Source organism: Aythya ferina (assembly GCF_964211825.1).
Source record: "Aythya ferina genome assembly, chromosome: 2".
NCBI lineage: Eukaryota > Metazoa > Chordata > Aves > Anseriformes > Anatidae > Aythya > Aythya ferina.
Window position 1 is genome coordinate 67,967,805 of NC_140297.1, and position 20,352 is coordinate 67,988,156.

The 20,352-nt window shown below is 42.4% G+C and overlaps 1 long non-coding RNA gene across 1 annotated transcript in view; it reads left to right on the forward strand.

Moving 5' to 3' along the window:
• LOC311432993 overlaps positions 1-17,388 on the forward strand; it is a 41,554-nt gene extending 24,166 nt beyond the window's left edge. The window contains exons 4-6 of the long non-coding RNA XR_014690472.1: positions 11,928-12,066; positions 15,101-15,313; positions 16,349-17,388. This is a non-coding gene — a long non-coding RNA (uncharacterized lncRNA). The remainder of the gene's footprint in view (positions 1-11,927; positions 12,067-15,100; positions 15,314-16,348) is intronic.
• The last annotated feature ends 2,964 nt before the right edge of the window (positions 17,389-20,352 follow it).

The following is a 20,352-nucleotide window of genomic DNA, read 5'->3' on the forward strand; positions in this document are numbered from 1 at the left end:
GAAAGTAAGAAGTTCAGTTCATATCTCAAGCTTTGATTCTTAAAACTTTTTAGGAGAGTTGTTCCTCCCTCTTATACCACAAGGAAGAGGGTTATCTGAAGAATGTCCACTTAACTTTGTCTATATGCACTGCTGAGAGACCTGGTGAAAATGACTCTGCCTGCATTTTCATGAGCAGTAGGGAATAACTTCTGTATTTGAGCAGTCAAACACCAAGTTGTCGTGGTTCCGCTCGAGTGGGCAACCGAGCTCCACCACAGCCGTTCTCTCACTCCCCCTCCTCAAAGAAGAATGGGGAGAAAATATGTGAAAAGGGCTCAAGGGTTGAGATAAGGACGAGAAAATCACGCAATAATTATTGTAACGGGCAAAACAGACTCAGCATAAGAAGATAGTAAGATTTATTGCTCATTACTAACAAGCTAGAGAAGTGAGAAAACAAAGGAAAAAGCAAACCAAAAGCACCTTCCCCCCCATCCACCCTCTTCCACCTCCTCCCCCCGAGCGGCGCAGGGGAACGGGGGAATGGGGGTTGTGGTCAGTCTACAGCACTTCTTCTCTGCCGCTCCTTCTCGGTCACTCTCGTCCCCTGTGCTGTGGGGTCCCATCCACGCGATGCAGTCCTTGATGAACTGATCCAGCGTGGGCTTCCCACAGGCAGCAGCTCTTCCAGAACTGCTCCAGATATGGGTCCGTACCACGGGGTCCATCCCTCAGGAGAAAACTGCTCCAACCTGGCTCCCCTACGGGCAGCAGCTCCTGCCAGGTCACCTGCTCCTGCGTGGTCTCCTCTCCACGGGCTACAGGTCCGGCCCGGAATCTGCTCCGGCAGGGGTCTTCCACAGGCGGCAGCCTCCGTCAGTGTAGGGCCACCTGCTCCACCATGGTCTCCTCCATGGGCTGCAGCATGGAACCCTGCTCCACCGTGGTACTCCATGGGCTGCAGGGGGACATCCTGCTTCACCATGGTCCTCACCACAGGCCGCAGGGGACTTCTGCTCTGGCGCCTGGAGCACCTCTCCCCCTCCTTCTACACTGACCTTGGCACCTGCAAGGCTGTTCCTCACTCCCTTCACTCTCCCAGCTGCTGTGTGCTGCAGCGTTTTTTTCCCTGTCTTAAATATGCTCTCACAGAGGCGCAAAACAACATCGCTTATTGGCTCAGATCTGGAAAACAATGGGGCCCTTCCCAAACATGGGGCAGCTTCTAGATTTTTCTCACAGAAACCACCCCTATGGTCCCCTGCTACCAAAACCTTGCCACGTAAACCCACTACAAGCAGTTGAACCAAGTTTCTCATTCTGATGGAGAATTTCACTTAGATCTGAAAGTCACAAAGGAATCATCAGTGACTTCAGATTTTACTTGTATCTTCTGTCCAACCCACTGTCTCTAACTTAATATAAACCCTTACTCTTTGGTAAGTCAGATATGATATGGTTATGCATACAGTGTCAGCATGAGGCTTATTCTGAGAAGAAAAGTGTAACATTCAATCTATGAACAATCTGAATTTAATGTATTTATTTATTTAATTTATTTTGCAACACAGAAACATTCCAGTTAACTTCTGAAGTACAAGGGAAAGTATAAGAAATTTTGTATATTTTAAGTATAGCAAGAATTTTCATAATCTTGCTGTAAAATAATTAAAATAGCTTATTACCAATTGTTCTTGAAGAAACAGTTGAATAGAAGTAAGATGCAATGCCGTACTTCCAGACAAACAATTACCATTTACATGGAAAAAATACTCAAAGAGAGGAAACCAGTTTTGACAGAACATGATACATATCATTTGCTTGGCATCATTACTTATACTTGGAAAGCATAATTGCTGACCACAAATCTATATTATGTCTAAAAAGTCAGATACAAGTGAATATATTCAGTAATCCTAGACCCTCTGTAAGGCATCAGTAATTCAATAGCCACATGGTTTCTTTTTGCTTTTCCAAACAGTAGAATAGCATACAGATAAAATGTATCATAACCCTTACAGGTGGCTCCCAGGTTAAACATTCCTCCTTTAAGACACTTAGTGCCAAGGGTACAGCACAACTGCACAAGGCCTGTTATTTGCACTACTTCTGCCACAGGAAGCTGTATGTCTAGTTATCATGAACAGAATGCTTAAACAGTGGACATTATGAACTGCCACTTCATAGAGAACTGAAATCAAGCTCTGTCCAAGACGTGAATGCTGGTGAAGGATCAACACACTTACATTTAATGACTATCTAGTTCCAGGTATACAACAGTTTAGTTAGGAAACTGACAGCAGGCACACTCAGACTGCATTTAACAGTAGAGGGAAGCAGAGAAGAAAGACAGGGTTGTGCTGAGTGATCCATGGCTGAATGAGATCTCGTCAGCCCTCCACACCTATAAAATCCAGTCACAATCTCAATGCAACACTTTTAACTCCGTTCTTCACATTGGGCTGACACAATTATTCTAATCATCCATGACTATTATTGATTACAAGGAAAGGAGAAAATCTAACAGAAGTTTTGTGGAAAAGAGGGCTGAGTTAAGGTAGAGGTGTGCTGTCTGAGATGTAGCTGAGAAAATATTTATGGACAGAGAGAAGAGGTTATGTACTGAGACATTGGGTTGTGGCTTTCCTGCTGTTTCTCACTTTTCTGCAATTACTTAGACACACATCAGGTGTACAGCAGCAGCTCTAACTCTTTCAAACAGGTTCTTGTGTGTATAGTACAGTAAGGCATACATTGTAGAGGGCAGCTTGTAAGTAGGCATAAATCATCACAGCTTTGCTAAAAACAGTGTAATCTCTATATAAACAGCTTAGATGCTCAACTAGATAAATTGATGTCATGGTAGTGAAATCAACGAGTTACGACAAATGGGCTAATGCAGGTTTATGTCAATTGAAGGATTGTCCTCCTTCACCCTCCCCTGCTTCTTTCCTAAATTATCTATCATTTTCAAAGGTTAGTCACGCAGAGCAGAATGTAATTTGGGGTCAGCATATGCAGGCACATACAAAATAAAGTGTATGTTACACCCACCTGAGTACCAACAATGATTCTAGCCACGGAGAGGTCTCGTCCTCTTGGTGCATGTCACTCATTTAATACAAGTTCATACCTCATCCTTGTTTGACTGGGCAAAGCATCAGGGTTACACTAGAAGAAACATGAATTTTAAGTCAGTAGGGGGGGAAAAGTAAATTTAGATATTATCAGAAATGCCTTATCAAAAGTCACCAACTTTTACCAATAAACTCCAAAATTATCTGTAAATTTAAAATTTCCAGAATACCAAAACAAAACTCCCACTGCATATTCCTGCAGTGGAATATTTTGAAAAGTCAAAATCCAAATAACATATGTAAAACATAACTGTCTCACAATAGATTATTAGGAAACTAGAAATTAAGGAACATGCATTCTGTCCCTAGTCCTTCTGATCTCTTTGTGCCTTGAGATGCAAGATAAAAGAAAAAAATATATACTTTACCAAATTCCTTATGTTAAACAGTAAATAATGTTGTCTCACACAGGTGTTTTACATACATGTAATTTTAAAGTAAGAATAAACACAGTACAAATGCAGTATGTCTGACAAAAATATTGTAACATTTTGTTGCAGTTATTTTTCTGCCACTATGATTTCTCACACATGGCATTCTGGAGGAAACAGGAAGCAATGTTTTTTCACTTTCTCTCCACTGTGATTAAGCAGCCCAGCACTTCTCTGGGATTATTCTTGTGAGTAAATATGTGCAAAATTCCCTCAGAATAGAATTCTTCTGTTACATAATTTACAGCACTTTTCAAAACTATAAATGACTGCGCTACTCGGAAGGAAGGGGCAAGTATGAGATGAATCAAATCTCTCATGTACTGAATGTGAAAACCTTGTTAGTGTTCGCAAAGGCACATAACCACGAAGTGATTATATGAAGGTGCTTTTATTTGGCACCGGAAGTAAGGGGCATGTCTGCCCAAATCTAACTTTGTTCGATTTGCTCACACAACAAACGTTTATACAATTCAGAAACATACATTTCCATAATATACTCGTAATCAACAGTTATCTTCATATTCATTGGATAAATGTCTATTCCATCTTCTATAATCACAGCCCCTTTATTAATCTGATTGGCCCCTTTACTTACCTCTATTTACCTTTTTCAGTTACTTAGATACTTTACTGATTCCATTAGATTTCAATGGTATTTACCTTAATTTCCAAACTAGTCATTCACCTAGCAATAATCTCCCAGATACCCATAATATTTATCCTAACTATCTCTTGTTTAGATCAAATAAGCATTTATGGTATGCATTGCTAGTAGCAATACTGGTTTCACTACCAATACACGTGTTGCTATGTTAACATTTACCAACAACCTCAGGCTTCAATAAGATTGTCTCAACTATCTGAACCAGCAATAACTCCACTGAAGGCTCATGCCTGCATAAAATGGAGGTATAACCAGCTTTGGTTGCTTTGGAAACGGTAGAACTTCACCTGTCAAAAAACTTTCGTATCAGTGAAGAAATCTGTAGTGCAATAGTAGTCTGTAGTACAAATTACTGCTACATGTTTGATACATGACAAACTGGTTCTCAACACATTGCCAGGTGCTTCCAACCATTACTTACCTAACATGATCTGATTTATAGCTACCATTATTGCATAATATACTCTGATATGCTTATTTCATAGGTACCCTCCCCACAAATGCAAAGAACAAGTAATACTTAATATGCAGGTTCTCAACAGTAAATCACAGAATCACAGATCTGTTTGTTGTTGTTGTTGTTGTTGTTGTTTTTCCCCACATCAAATTTTAGGAAAAGCATTTGAGCCTCCTATTGAAAGTTGCACAAATGGGCTTCTTCTGAGTCGTCCTACAGTATAAGTAGTGTTTCATGATCACTGACTAACATGCACATGCAATTTTAGACAATGGAAGATAGTATTGTCAGTTCCCATGTCAAAGTGAGGGTCTGAGAAGGAAAAAAATGTTTTGTTATGCCAGGAATGAAAGACCTGCTGACATAGTAAATGCCTAGATATTTTTTTTTTTTTCTAAACCAAAGGAAAATTAAAACTTATTTTACAATTGAAACAAGCTGATGAAAATACACACCTAGTACGCAAACACCTTACAAAATTTAACTTTTTTTAAAAAATACATGTACTGTTTTTGATTTTTCCATGTTTAGTAGGAGGATGTTCGCTACCAAGATTTGAAGATACTGTCATATTGCTCCAAAATATACTACTATTCTTAATCGCCTTGCTTGCCAAAGGCAGTAAGAACACTGTCTTTAGTACACGGCAGAATAGCTAATGTATCACTCTGAAGGCTATTTTCAGTTTGTGGTTAAACAAATGTTGAGTGAGTGTTTTTATAATGCTAGCATATTTTTAGATGTTTTTTACAGTTTTTTATCTTGTTATCATATTTTTTTTTTTTTAAGACTGTAACATAATTTAAGACATCTGATCTTGACAAGATCATGCCAGCTCCTTTGAAGATAGGAGCAATACTTCACTAGATGACAATTACAGGCTTCACTGACTGCAGTAAGGCTCCCTAGTGTTATATATGGAGTGGTAATTTGTGTTGAGAAAATGGTTGATATTAATAAAGAAGGGGGAGATGTGGGAGTGTGGCCATGGGGGTTGGAAAGCCCCGTAGTTGATGATAACATTAGACTCTTAACGATGAGGCCATCAGGAATATAAAAGAGTTTAGAGGGAACAAAGAAGGGTGATTCAGGAGACTCCATGCAGTCTGGGGTTGCTTGTTCTCCAGCCATTAAGGCATGGAAGTTTCTGAGTGTTTGCTGTTGTTGTTACATTCGAAGTTGTTTGACCAATGAAAAGTTGTTTTGAAAAGAACTGCTGTGCAGAGAAGGATATAAGATGGGAACCTGCCCTCAAGATAAAAAAAAGGCAACACAATGTGATGAAGTTGTTATATATGGAGTGGTAATTCGTGTCAGAAAAATGGTTGATATTAATAAAGAAGGGGGAGAATTGGGAATGTGGCAATGGGGGTCGGAAAGCCTCGTGGTTGGTGATAACATCAGACTCTTAACGATGAGGTCATTAGGAATGTAAAGAGTTTAGAGGAAATAAAGAAGGGTGATTGAGGCGACGCCCTGCCGTCTGGGGTTTCTTGTTCCCCTCTGTTAAGGCACAGAAGTTGCTGGGGGGGTTGCTGGTTAGAACTGTTAACATTTATCGTTTAATGTTATACAATAATAATATTATTAGTGTGGTTTCAAGGGTTAACAAAATGCGGGAAAAGCAATCACATTTTGTTGCTTTTGGGAACCTTGTCATGGGCAGAGCATGTGCAGAAGAAGAGGGAGACAGTCGAAGCTGCTTCCACAGTCTGGAACAAAAGGTTGCTAATGGTGATGGGGAAACCGTGAGCGTTTCACCCACAACGACCATCACAAAGAGAATTATAATATGAAGTGGGGATAGGATATACATATGTATAGGCGTACTCAGGTTTCTTGTAAATATGTAACAGCAATGTCCTTTATATATTTGGAAAGTTCGATGGTTGGGTGTGCGTGTTGGTAGAGCATAGACTCCCTGCACACCCAGCGCTGTTTACTTGCCTTTTATAAATATTCTTTTATGTTACTAAATTCAGAGTGAGTTGAGACTTCATTTATAACAAATCTATGTCATCAATAAAGAAGCAGAAAGAAGGAATGAAAAGGAACAGGCTAGCAAAACAGAGACCGGGATGGGAACAGGCACATTGATTGCCTCATGAAGATGGATTTGGCCAAACTCAGCAAACTACTCAAAGAAGCTCCTACAGAAAGTTGCTGGAAACAGGTGCACCTGAGCTGGAGAGAAGCTCAAGCTGAGAGAAGCGGACCTGCGCACACAACTGCCTCTCGCTGGTAAGCAGCTGTGCATTATGGGGAATCATACGTCCTTAGGAACAAAGACTGTCCTGGTAACCTTACAGCTTATTCGCCTTATTAACAATTGGACAGTTTATGAGCCTGAAATATGGGACCAAACTGAGGTCAAGGTGTGGGACTCTGCAACTAAAAATGACAAGGTTGCAGTGGGATTGCTCGGCACCTGGAAAGCAATCTCTGAGGCCTTAAAGAGCCCTGTGGGGCCACAATCACAAGTGTGTGGTTTTCCAGACAGTGAGGGAGCTGCGAGCTCCTTTACTGATCTGACTGCTGTGCCATGACCCCCCCCCCCCACCGCTACTGCTATCAAAGGCCTTTGCTGTTACTTCCCCTGGTGACCTGGAGGTGCCTTTTGACCCAGGCCTATTGGCCTTGAAAAGGAGATGGATATGCTTTTCTTCAATCCGGGAAGACCGGGATACATAAGGCCAGAAGACCGAGTTGCCTGACAACTTAAAGTGAGACATATTGTTCAAAAGGAATGGAAAATGGAGACTTGTATGTAATCAAGAAAAGGAATGGAAAATGGAGACTGTTAAGTCATGGAACTTAAAGGATTGCTTGTTACCTTTTCTGAATGTGCATATGTATATGTGTACTCGATTTTAGTACGTCATGGAACTTAAAGGATTGTTTGTTACCTTTCCTGATTGTACGTATGTATAGGCAGACTTGGGTTTAGTATGTAAAGCAATGTTCTGTATATTTAGAATGTTTGATGTTTGTGTGTGCGTGTTGGAGGAGCGTAGACTCCCTGCACACCCAGCGCTGTTTACTTGCCTTTTATACCTTTTATAAATATTTGTTTTATAAATATTACAAAATTCAGATTGAGTTGAGACTTCATTTATAACACTAGTGATATTTATACCCAATGTGTGGTGTAATGACCATCCAGACAACAGGATTTCTTTAAGGATCAATAACTTCAACAACCACTTTACTGAGGACAGGCTCCCTTATACTATTAGCTCTACAAGTGGTACTTTCCCACCAGTTTAGTTAACAACTTTGCCTGGCAACAGCAAACATTTAGCAACTTCCATGTCTTAATAGTTGGAGAAAAAACAGTTTGAGACAGCAAGGTGTTTCCTGAACAGCCCTTCATTGTTCCTTCTAACTTGTTTACATTCTTCATGGCTTCATCATCAGGAGTTCGATGTTAGCGCCAACCATGGGGCTTGTCGACCTCCGTGACTATACTCCCACACCAGTGGAGATCAAGAATTATTATTCTGCAGTATTACCATGGTGATTTAACTAATCAAGCACCTTACTTTACTGATTTTGACACAGATAGTATGTCATTGGTAATTATTACAAATTGTTATGCTTCAGTTAAATAATGTGAACGTTGTTTCAGTGACAGGTTTTCTTGTCTTAGTTGAGAGTTATAACATGGAATTTATAAACGGAAGCTGATATTTGTTCATTTTTGGAGGACAACATTTATCCACATCTTCCGCCTATCAACACCCAGGATAGATAGCAGGCCCTTGGCCTGAAAGCCTGAGCTCTCTGCTAACAAGGTTGTTTCTCACTCCATGCTGACAGGAAATCATCCTGCACACTAATCACATTGTTGGCTTTGTTTGTTTTTTATTGAGTAGAAGCTATTTCTCCACATTCCTGGCTCTGGCTTTGAGTGCTACCGAGAGGAAAAAGGCAGGAAAGGAAGAGAACAAAAAACATCATCTCCTCAAAGAGCTGATCCAAGTTACTGTGAGAATACAAGTAGAAACGTGATATCACAGTTTCCAATTACTTTATTCCACCAGAAAAGCCACAAGACTAACCAATGTTAGTGTTATTAGCGCATAAAAAAATCAGTGGAAAGAGCAAAGGTAACAACAATTAGCCCTATGTGGTTTCAACTGGCTGTTGAATACAGTGTTAACTGACACAGGGATGGTGATTCCTAGGTCTTAGCTACCACAATTGTATATTAACAACTGAAAGATAAGGTAACAAAAGACCCTATGCACAGATAATGGAACCAGCAAGAACTGGCTTGACTGCTGAAGTCTGTCAGAGACAGGAAAGGCCAGAAGATAAGCAGCGAGGAAGACTTCTGGCCTTCAACAAAAGACCACCAGAGTATGCCAGATGACTGACCACCCAAGGATTCCACTATGTATACAAGTAGAGACAGAACCTATGTTAATGATTCTTCGGAGACCTGATGAACATACAAGTGACTTAAGGGAAATGAAATGAATATGTATTTGTCCAACTAATATAAGCACACTACCACTAACCATTGGTACGCAAGTTAGCTGGAACCTTGTGTCCAGTGTGTGCACAGGGCCAAATAAACATACCTGCTTTATAACTGTTCTGAGGTTATAGAGTCTGTTTTCCACAAGTCATAACAATAAATGTGTTTTAACTTGTGTGTGATGTTTCCAGCCTCTTCCCTAACAGCATAGGTTACCACCCATTAAAAAGGTGTTGGTTTTTTTTTTGAAGGCTTCTAGAAGTATTTGGGCTGAAATATTAGGCAAAAGGCAAGCTTGAAACAGCACTGTAAGGAATGTTTCAGCAATTCATGTCAATAGAAGGCTTGAAGGGTAAACCCTGAGCCTCTGATATCTGGGGGGGTTCAGAATAACTGCTAACTATTGTGACTATTGCATGGGGCACTATGCAAGTCTCTGATATCCAGCCAAGAGATTAAGGAGAAGGGGAAAGCTGAAGGACAACTAAAAGACAAAGCTTGCATGGGACGCTGCATGAGTCTCTGATATCCGGCCCAGATGGACAAAGGAGAAGGACAAGGAAAAAGCCTGGGAGGAAGACTACGAGCCTTCAGCATGAGAGACCCCCAGAGGGACCACCGGAGACTGATACACATGCGCCAGTGGGAGGGTTCGGATTCCGGGAACTAATTATAATAACCCTGCCTTTTCTAGAAGCAGTAATGAATATGTATTAGCCTAGGAGCATAAAAAACAGCTGCCTGATGTAACGTGTGTGTGTTGGAGGAGCCCAGACTCCCTGTGCACCCAGTGCTGTTTACTTGCCTTTAATTGACCCCATAAATAAATCTTATAAAGCTAAATTGACTCAGATTTTATAACAGCACTATCAGATATACACAGAGATGAGACATTACTCTGCATGTGAATGCTAGTATACATTTGGCACTTTTGTACAGCTAAGCAATTGCACTACAAAAAAGTCTTCACTTATTGTTCTACACATTGGTTTTTGGTAGATATTTTTTGGGGTAGTGTTTGTTTATTTGTTTGTTCATTTTATTGTGTGTGCATTATTTTGGTGCGATATAGATAGTTGTAATAAGGTTTTTACCTTTTTCCATCCTCAGCCAAGATCTGGACTACGCTCTTTCTCAGAGTACCATTAGATTTCAGGCTGTCTGGGGATCAGGTTTGATTCATGAACAGCCCCGAGATAAATCATTAGCTGCACCTTCACAAAGATTACCTCTCAGGTGGAAACACACTGTCTACAGCTGCAAGAAACTGAAGGAATAGATTTCATCTCATGCTGTTAGCAAAGGCGTGTCAGGGAATCATGAAAAGGAAATGTACTACAGTTCAAACATGAATGTATCAACTGCTACACAGCTCCCGCATGATGCAGATGTGTGACCATCATTGCCTATGTTGATTGTGTGACTTGAGGACAACAGTGCAAGCAATAAACTGTGAATTTGCTTTCAAATCTTTACTAATGTTATAAATGAAGACACAACTCAATCTGAATTTAGTAATAATTATAAAAGGCAAGTAAGCAGCACTGGGTGCGCAAGGAGTCTACGCTGTACCAACACGCATGCGCAACTGTCGAACTTTCTAAATATATAGAACATTGCTTCTACATATTCATAAGAAACCTGAGTATGCCTATACATATGTATGACCTATCCTCCCTTCATATTATAGTTAGTATTTTCACCAACTCCTCCTTTTGGCTTCTGCACAGTGTTTCTTGGTGGTGGCAAACACCCAGCAACCCCCATGCCCCAAGAGCCGGAGAACAAGCAACCCAAGAGGGCGTGGAGTCTCCTGAATCACTCCTCTTTACATTCCTGATGGCCTCATCCTTAAGAGTCTGATGTTATCACCAACCATGGGGCTTGCCGACCCTATGGCCACACTCCCACATCTCCCCCTTCTTTTCATTGGGAGTCATGGCGATGAAGACTCATGGTCCTTCTTCTTCTTCTAGTAACCTTTTGTTCCTGCGCGGACTCTCTGGGTTCCTGGATTTCCTCCAGACCCCAGGGGCTGCTTCAACAAGCTCCCTCTTCTTCTGCCCATGCTCTGACCTCCACAAGGTTCCCGAATGTAAAAAAAATGTGATTGACACTAACTTATGTGAGGCAAGGCGTCTTTTCCCGCGTTTGGTTAACCCTTGAAACAACACTAATGATTATCATATAACATTAAACAACAAATTTCAACAGTTTTTTTCAGTGTTTTTCATTGTTCCATATCAACCACCTTCTTGACACAAATTATTATTCCATATATCACACTAATTAGCACAGTCAGTGTAACCTAATCAAAGATCTTATAGAAAAAGCATTAAATTTTTCATTCAAGCCTTAAGAACATTGGAAAAACACAGAAAGCAACACTGATATGTCCTTTCAATATAAATATGCACCAATTAACAAGTTAATGAGACAGTCAATCTGCTATTAGAATAACTCCAGCTAGAATAATTGTGACAGAGAAATGTCTGGTGACAGTGCAGGTTCCTTGAGACATAACACAACTCAGCTATGCTCATCACCCAGGCAGTTTGGATTTGTTTCTTCACTCGTAATTAAGAATTGGCTGTGTCTTTGGCAATAGGTCAATGTGAGGAAGGAAGGAACACAAGAGTTTACAACCTGAAACACAGCATTCCACCAGCTACCTGGAAGAAAATTAATTCTGTTCTAACTGAAACCAGGACAGCTGCAAACTTGCTTTTCTGCAGGACAAATCCTACAGTGTTTCCCTCTGCATCTGCAGGTATAGCAAGAAGAATGTGAAGTCAATTGCATGGTTGGCACTTTATGGAAAAACAGAAAAGTAGAAGTTTCCTCCCTTGCCTACCATGCACTGGGCATTGCTATTCAAGAAGCTAACATCACACCATTTCAAGTCCCAGGTAATTACTGTGGTTACTAATTCCTAAAATTCTCACTTGTATGGGAAAAAAGTAGAGATCACTAAGCCTGAGTACTTTTCACATCAGGCAGTGCAGCTCCTTCCTCTCCTGCACAGCCGTGTAGCTCTCCTCTGTCTGCTTTCATTACCTGCATCTTTCAGGAGCAAGAGAGCAACTAGTAAGAAACAAACATGGGTAGAAACATGTGGGTTAGCTTGACAATTTTAAGTAGCTCTATGGTATGAATATTTTGTCCCAAAGATAAACTCCTACTGGTTTCACGAAAATAGGTAGTCCTTTGGAAGTCAGAAATCCTACTGATGCATATCATAGACCTGTACATATCCCATACACAACAAACACACACACTTCTTAGACTTCAGAGAATCAACTCTAAAGGTTTTTCATTAAGCTGGAGGGGAAGAGACTGAAACAGGAAATACTTATTCAAAAGCTGCATTGGGAAAAAGGCAATTTTACAGAGCATTCACTAATGAACACAAGTAATTTCAAACACCGTGTGCTCAGGAATGCATCCTCTTGTTTCACTTTAACTAGACTCTTTTTCTGCAGAGTGTCAGAGGAGAGCAACTGTTTATTTGCAAGTAAGACTGCATCCCTGAAGGAGATCCACGCCAGGCTTGTGTGCTGCAGCACTGAAAGGAAGACCCTTCTGAGGAAGGGCAGAACTGCTACACACTGCAGCCAGGCTGGAAGTGGAGACCTCTAAGTTCAAGGCAGATTATTGTTAACTAGATTTGAGATGCTAATGTATACCAGGGAAAAAAAAATAATTAGCCAGCAGACTATAGCCCCTCCCTTTCCGGAGGTCTACTGATTCCACATCTAAAGAAACCTTTCAGCTATAGGGTAGCTCATTTTGGGTTCAACAGGAAACCTCGAAAGGCTCTCTTCTGAGCCGGCTGCATCCAGCTTAGACACTGAATAGCCCTCGCATTCTGCAAAGCCTCTCCCTCTCATTGCTCACCTAGCGTGTGCCAAAGTGAAGGGTGCACACAGCCTTTTCTGCATGCCTGAAGGACCCTTTCTGTGGGCTTTCAACTTCCCCTAAGCCTTGCCGCCACAAAACCTCTCCCTGTGAGAGCCTGTCAGTCTATGTTACAGCACTGGGCAGTAAATCGTCCTACAATGAAAAGACCTCTTAGGCTAGTCCCAAGAATAAAATGCAGGCTTGAGAACACTAGGTAGTGGTGTGGTTATCTTTTTTCTTCTTCCAGGGGAAGGGTGTGGTTGTGGGTATGTGGTTTTGGGTTGTTTTTATATGTTTGTCTGTTTTTAAAACAGTATGAGATTTAGATGAGGAAATTATAGTGTTGAATTATGAGAACAGAGTGTGGATTTCCTGCAGTACTCATTTGCTGCAACAGTACCTGTGTAATTGGGAGAGAAGAAACCACTAACTAATGAAATATTTGTGGTCGTGACAGATAGCAAGAAAAGCCATGAAGATATCTATCATCCAGGGAATAGTGTGACCTATACCAACAGCTATTTTACTTACAAATGAGACAATTATAAAACAAACTTTACAAAATTTTGGTAGGTAGGAACTCAGACATGATAATAAGCATAAAAGACCTCTCCATCTAAAAAGGAGAGGAAGTATAATTAACAAGAGGAAGCACAGCCTAATTTAATTTGTGCGTAGGTGGGAGTAGTACAGAAATCTGCTGAGGAAGTAGTTTGATTCAAGTGACAGCCTTGTCTGAATATGGCAGAGTTAATAACTGGAAACAAACAGTAACCTCTTCCTTCACTGTGGCACTTTGAGGAAAAAATAATCTGAGGTGTGGTATCAGATGACATGAAAATACATATTAGCTCAAGTTTTTCACTGCTTGGTATAGCTAGATACTGTTCCGCTAAGGTTTCCAGCAAATCCAATTAAATAGAAAATCAAATAAATAAATACATAAAATAAAATAGACTATCACTTTTACTTGAAAAATTCAGTAATTCACTATCTTTTTCGATTAGAATGTTAAGTATCTGCTGTGGTTTAACCCAGCCAGCAGCTAAACACCACACAGCTGTTCGCTCACCCTCCTCCCTCCCTCTCCGGGATGAGGGAGAGAAATGGAAAAGTGAAGCCTGTGAGTTGAGATAAAGACAGTTCACTAAGACAAGAAAATAATAATAATAATGATGATGATGATGATGATGATAGTACTACTAGTAATAATGTGTACGAAACAAGTGATACACAATGCAATTGTTTACCACCCGCTGACCAATGCCCAGACTATCCCAGAGCAGCTGGCCCCCCCACCCTGGCTAGCCACCCCTATATATTGTTTAGCATGACCCCATACGGGATGGAATACCCCTTTGGCCAGCTTGGGTCAGCTGTCCTGAGTCTGTCCCCTCCCAGCTCTTGCTGCACCCCCAGCCTGCCTGCTGGCGGGACAGTGAGAAGCTGAAAGTCCTTGGCTTGGTGTAAGCACTGCTTTGCAACAATTAAAACATTGGGGTGTTATCAGCACTCTTCTCACCCTAATCCAAAACATAGCACCCTACCAGCTACTAGGAGGAAAATTAACTCTGTCCTAACTGAAACCAGGACAGTATCAAACTATTTACTTTAAGAATTAGAATCCGCAGATCATAAATAAGATAACATTTTTTATTATTGCTTATTTGAGTATGGAGGCAGTAACAACCCCAAATGGCATCACTGGAATTTTAAGGGGCCACTATAGAACATTCTAAAACTTCTTACCAATACCAATTTGGTTATTAAAAATCAAATTTGCGTATAAACCTATTGGCTGCGCCTTGTTTTTTATGTATATATCTTCTGTTGTTCCTCATCTTTCACTGTATGTTCACACTTGACTTCATTTTGCAGAACGTATCCATCTAGTGAATGTCATTTTTGTATAGTTTATTTTTTAGCAGAGCATTTATCCTAAACAGTGTGACTCAAATATATAAACTGAAATACAATACTGTATTCTGCTATCTTACTCTCTTTCACTACCAAAATATTATATGGGTTTGTCCCTCTACACAGCACTAGATTATGTTGTCCAAGTTCATTGTCCACACTGGAGAAAACTATGGAAACATGGAACGGAGCAGAAGAGGCCTGCAGAAGTGCTTTGTTGATTAAGAAGCTTAATCTACTCAGTTTAACAAAATGAAGACTAAGAAGTAATTTGCTCACTGTGTGCCAGTATGTTCACATCATGAAAGTGTTTAATAGCAGGGAGTTGCTGAGAAGAAGGTAAGAAAAATAAATTTGATTTATGCTACAGACAGGCACATTCAAACTTGAAAGACCACTTGGTTCCCCACTAGTCAGGGCAAATGAACACTGTAGTCAGGGGCAACCTTACACTTTTTCAGTTCAGTTACACAGCTCTAAGTTTTTCTTTTTTGGCCATATTTGAGTTCTAGACTTCAAAAAATCACTTTGTTTCAAGGAGTGGCTCAAAACAATTTTCATATTTGACTGTGGTTACGTCCCTGATTAAAGGCTATTATGTTTGCCCTGGTGGTAGACATAGCATCATACATGAAGACAAATTGTCCTGCTATAAAGAATCAAGAAAACATACCTATACCCAAACTTCTGTGGGAAACTATTTAGGCTGAGACCATGAGGCAAGGGAATTTGCACCACCTAAGTCACACTTTTTTTGTCCACATTAGACCATAAGTAATAAAACATAAAAGTTTTGTGCTTTAGCCAGACATATCTGCCAGAAAATTTATGTCAGGGAAGACAACAAAAAAAAAAAAAAAAAAAAAGAAAATTTACTTCAGATAAAGACTCTTGGAGAGTCTTTATCTCTGTGATTGGAGAGAGACTATTACTTCTTTAGCACAACTACACCTTCTGTCCATCATTAATACCCATGGCATCCAGTTCAGACATCTTGAGAAATGAGGAATTTGCCAAACCAGAAGTGTGACAAAAAAAAACAAAAACAAAAATCAAATAAATAAAATAATAATAATAATAATAGTAATAATAATAATAATCTGGCTCAAACATGCTCAATTGAGACAGAAAGCCAAAATCTTGCAGTTTGCACATCTGCCAGCTTTAAGAACTTCCTTCCCAGCTGCAGTATAATCAACCTGGAAGCATTTTCTGTCCTCTTCTTCCAGAACACATAAATATCTGCCTCTTTCGCCTTTCCTGTGTCTACCATCAGAGTCTGGACAGTTTCTAATGTATCTCTGCTTCTAGAGAGTATGGTAGCAGCAGGTGAGGGAACTCTGTTCTTAACCAAACATTTTCTTTCATTTGCAGAGCAGGCAGGAACACTGGATACCTTCACTCTTGGCAACATGGATGATCAAAAAGATCTCAACTGTTCTGGCTAGCAGAAGTATTCTTTCCCCCTACAAATCCAGAAATAGGAAAAGTAACCTAAAAATGTCTGAAAGTACACATTCTATTCTTTACTATATTGTAGAATCATAGAATATCCGGAGTTGGAAGGGACCCATAAGGATCATCGAGTCCAACTCCTGGCACCACCCAAAAATTCAGAACATGTGACTAAGTGCACACTCAAATGCTTCTTAAACTCCAACAGACTTGGTGCAGTGACTGCTACCCTGGAGAGCCTGTTCCAGCATGCAACCACCCTCTCAGTGAAGAACCTCTTCCTTATGTCCAGCCTAAACTTCCCCTGCCTCAGCTTAACACCATTCCCACGGGTCCTATCACTGGTGTTTACAGAGAATAGGTCACTTGCCTCTCCACTCCCCCTCGCGAGGAAGTTGTAGACCATGATGAGGTAACCCCTCAGCCTCCTCTTCTCCAGGCTGAACAGGTCAAGTGACCTCAGCTGCTCCTCATAGGTCTTCCCTTCTGACTAGCCCGTAACCATCTATTGCAGCACACCAGCCACAGGACTCATCGCACCAGGTTTTGCTTATGCCAATGATATCGTAGCTGTGGGACAGGGCCAAGACTTCTAGCTCACCCATTTTATTCCTCATATTTATTCTTCATACTGTGTGTGTTTGTGTAGAAGCACTTCAAATGCACCTCACTGCATGCAGCATCTTGTGCAGCCAACTGAAGGACCTCACTGGCACAAAGTCTATCTGATTTTAGCGCACCATCCCTTAGCTTATCACCGGTGGGCCTGGTTTTATCCCTTTCCCCCTCTGACTCTAGTTTAAAGCCCTATCTATCAGCCCTGCTAACTCCTGAGCAAAAATCCTTTTCCCCCTCTGAGTGGTTCCCATCTGGTGCCAGCAGGCCCAGTGTCATGTAGACCTTACCATGATTAACAAACCCAAAGTTCTGCCGGTTGCACCAGCCCCAAAGCCACATATTAATATCACAGAATCACAGAATTTTCTAGGTTGGAAGAGACCTCAAGGTCATCGAGTCCAACCTCTGACCTAACGCTAACAGTCCCCACTAAACCATTTCCCTAAGCTCTACATCTAAACGTCTTTTAAAGACCTCCAGGGATGGTGACTCCACCACTTCCCTGGGCAGCCTGTTCCAGTGCCTCACAACCCTTTCAGTGAAGAAGTTCTTCCTAACATCTAACCTAAAACTCCCCTGGCGCAACTTAAGCCCATTCCCCCTCGTCCTGTCACCAGGCACGTGGGAGAACAGGCCAACCCCCACCTCGCTACAGCCTCCCTTGAGGTACCTATAGAGAGCGATAAGGTCGCCCCTGAGCCTCCTCTTCTCCAGGCTGAACAAGCCCAGCTCCCTCAGCCGCTCCTTGTAGGACTTGTTCTCCAGGCCCCTCACCAGCTTTGTCGCCCTTCTCTGCACCCGCTCAAGCACCTCCATGTCCTTCTTGTAGCGAGGGGCCCAAAACTGAACACAGTACTCGAGGTGCGGCCTCACCAGAGCTGAGTACAGGGGGACGATCACCTCCCTAGCCCTGCTGGCCACACTGTTTCTTATGCAAGCCAGGATGCCGTTGGCCTTCTTGGCCACCTGAGCACACTGCTGGCTCATATTCAGCCGACTATCCACCATCACTCCCAGGTCCTTCTCTGCCTGGCAGCTCTCCAACCATTCCTCTCCCAGCCTGTAGCTCTGCTTGGGGTTATTGCGCCCCAGGTGCAGGACCCGGCACTTGGCCTTGTTGAACTTCATGCAGTTGACCTCAGCCCATCGGTGCAGTCTATCCAGATCCTCCTGCAGAGCTTTCCTACCCTCAAGCAGATCGACACACGCACCTAACTTGGTGTCATCTGCAAACTATGTATATGATAAACTATATGATGAGTCTCCTTGTCAGCATCGATCCCCCCTATTGGAAGGACAGAGGCAAACACAACCTGTGCCCCTGATCCTTTAAGTAGTTGCCCCAAAGTACCTTTTGATCTCTCTCGGACTTCTCCTTGCTATTTTGTCATTACCAGCCTGAAAAACCACTAGTGGGTAGTTGGTGGGCCATACCAGGCCCACTTCCTAGCAATGTCTCTCACCTGAGCCCCAGGGAGGCAACAGACTTCCCTGTCGGTTGGGTCCAGATGGCATATTGGGCTCTCTGTCCCTTTCAGAAGGGAGTCCCCCATGACAATAACCCTTCTTTCTTTCTTGACAGAAGATTTAGCGATATGGGGGCGTAGGATGCCTTTCCTTAGGCACCCGCTCCAACTGGGATGGGCTTTCATCTACTTCATCGTTTTAACTGTTGTGTTCTAGAGCTTCATACCTCTTATATAAGGATAGATGGGAAGGTGAGGTGGGCAGGGACAGGGTTCACCCAGCACCTTGAGCAGAAACCTGCTTCCATTCCCCGCCTTGGGCTAGGCCTCCTCCTGCTGCCTGGCAGAATGCGGGAACTTTTGTCTTTTGTGTAGCAGGAGACACTTGTGTCGTGGCAGGCTCATGAGTCTGTCTCAGAGAGGGCAGAGTACACCTCCACCAGTCAGATTCCCTCTCTGACTCCCTGATGCTCCTGAGCCTGCTCACCTCCTCCCGAAGCTCAGCTACCTAGCAGAGCAGCTCTTCAACCTGGGCACACCTCCCACAGGCATACTGCTCGCTGCTGCTGTCGGATACTGACAGAAGACTCAGGCACACCCTGCAACCCAAGACCTGAATGGCAGTGTGTTTCCCCAAGCCCTCCGTCTGAGTAGCCACATCCGTGACTGTGGCTGGAGAGGCTGCAGAGATGCAGAGGCCATGTTTTTCTACCTGGTGGATACCATGGCTGGGCTCTTCATGAGTTATGTTAAAAGTACTGTTGGGAAAGACCTCTGTAAAAGAGCAGTGAGGGCACCCTCCCTGCTCGCAATGCCTGCGTGAACTGCTGCGCAAAGTGCTGCACCACACCCTTACTGTTGCACCACACCGTTTCCCTATCCTGTTGCGCAAGCTGCTGTACCACACCCTAACTGCCATGCCACACACTACTGCTGTGCCACACCCTGTTTGCCTGTCCTGGTCGCTCATGCTCCCTAGGGGGCTGCCTTTGAACAGTAGAGGAAGAGGTGCTGCTGGCTCCACCCACACCTCAAACTCCCTCCAGTGATGGCTGCAGGTCCTAGTGGCTCCTTCAGCTGCCTCAAGTGGCCTCAATGCCAAAAAAAGTCCTTGCCCACCTTAATTCCCTGCTCTGATGCAGAACACATCTGCCCCGGAGCTGATTGCCTCAACTTCACTTGTTATGATTTCATATGACTTCACTTGTTAATATTTCATCCATTATCATGAATTAAGCATGTCAGAGCACTTTCAAATACCTGGTGATTTTTTCCAGAAAGTAATTGTTTGTCAGCCTCTTTACTTGTAAAAGCAAGGACATGTAAGGAATGTTTCAGTAATTCGTGTCAATAGAAGGCTTGAAGGGTAAACCCTGAGCCTCTGATATCTGGGGGGAGGTTCAGAATAACTGCTAACTATTGTGACTATTGCATGGGGCACTACGCAAGTCTCTGATATCCAGCCAAGAGATTAAGGAGAAGGGGAAAGCTGAAGGACAACTAAAAGACAAAGCTTGCATGGGACGCTGCATGAGTCTCTGATATCCGGCCCAGATGGACAAAGGAGAAGGACAAGGAAAAAGCCTGGGAGGAAGACTACGAGCCTTCAGCATGAGAGACCCCCAGAGGGACCACCGGAGACTGATACACATGCGCCAGTGGGAGGGTTCGGATTCCGGGAACTAATTATAATAACCCTGCCTTTTCTAGAAGCAGTAATGAATATGTATTAGCCTAGGAGCATAAAAAACAGCTGCCTGATGTAACGTGTGTGTGTTGGAGGAGCCCAGACTCCCTGTGCACCCAGTGCTGTTTACTTGCCTTTAATTGACCCCATAA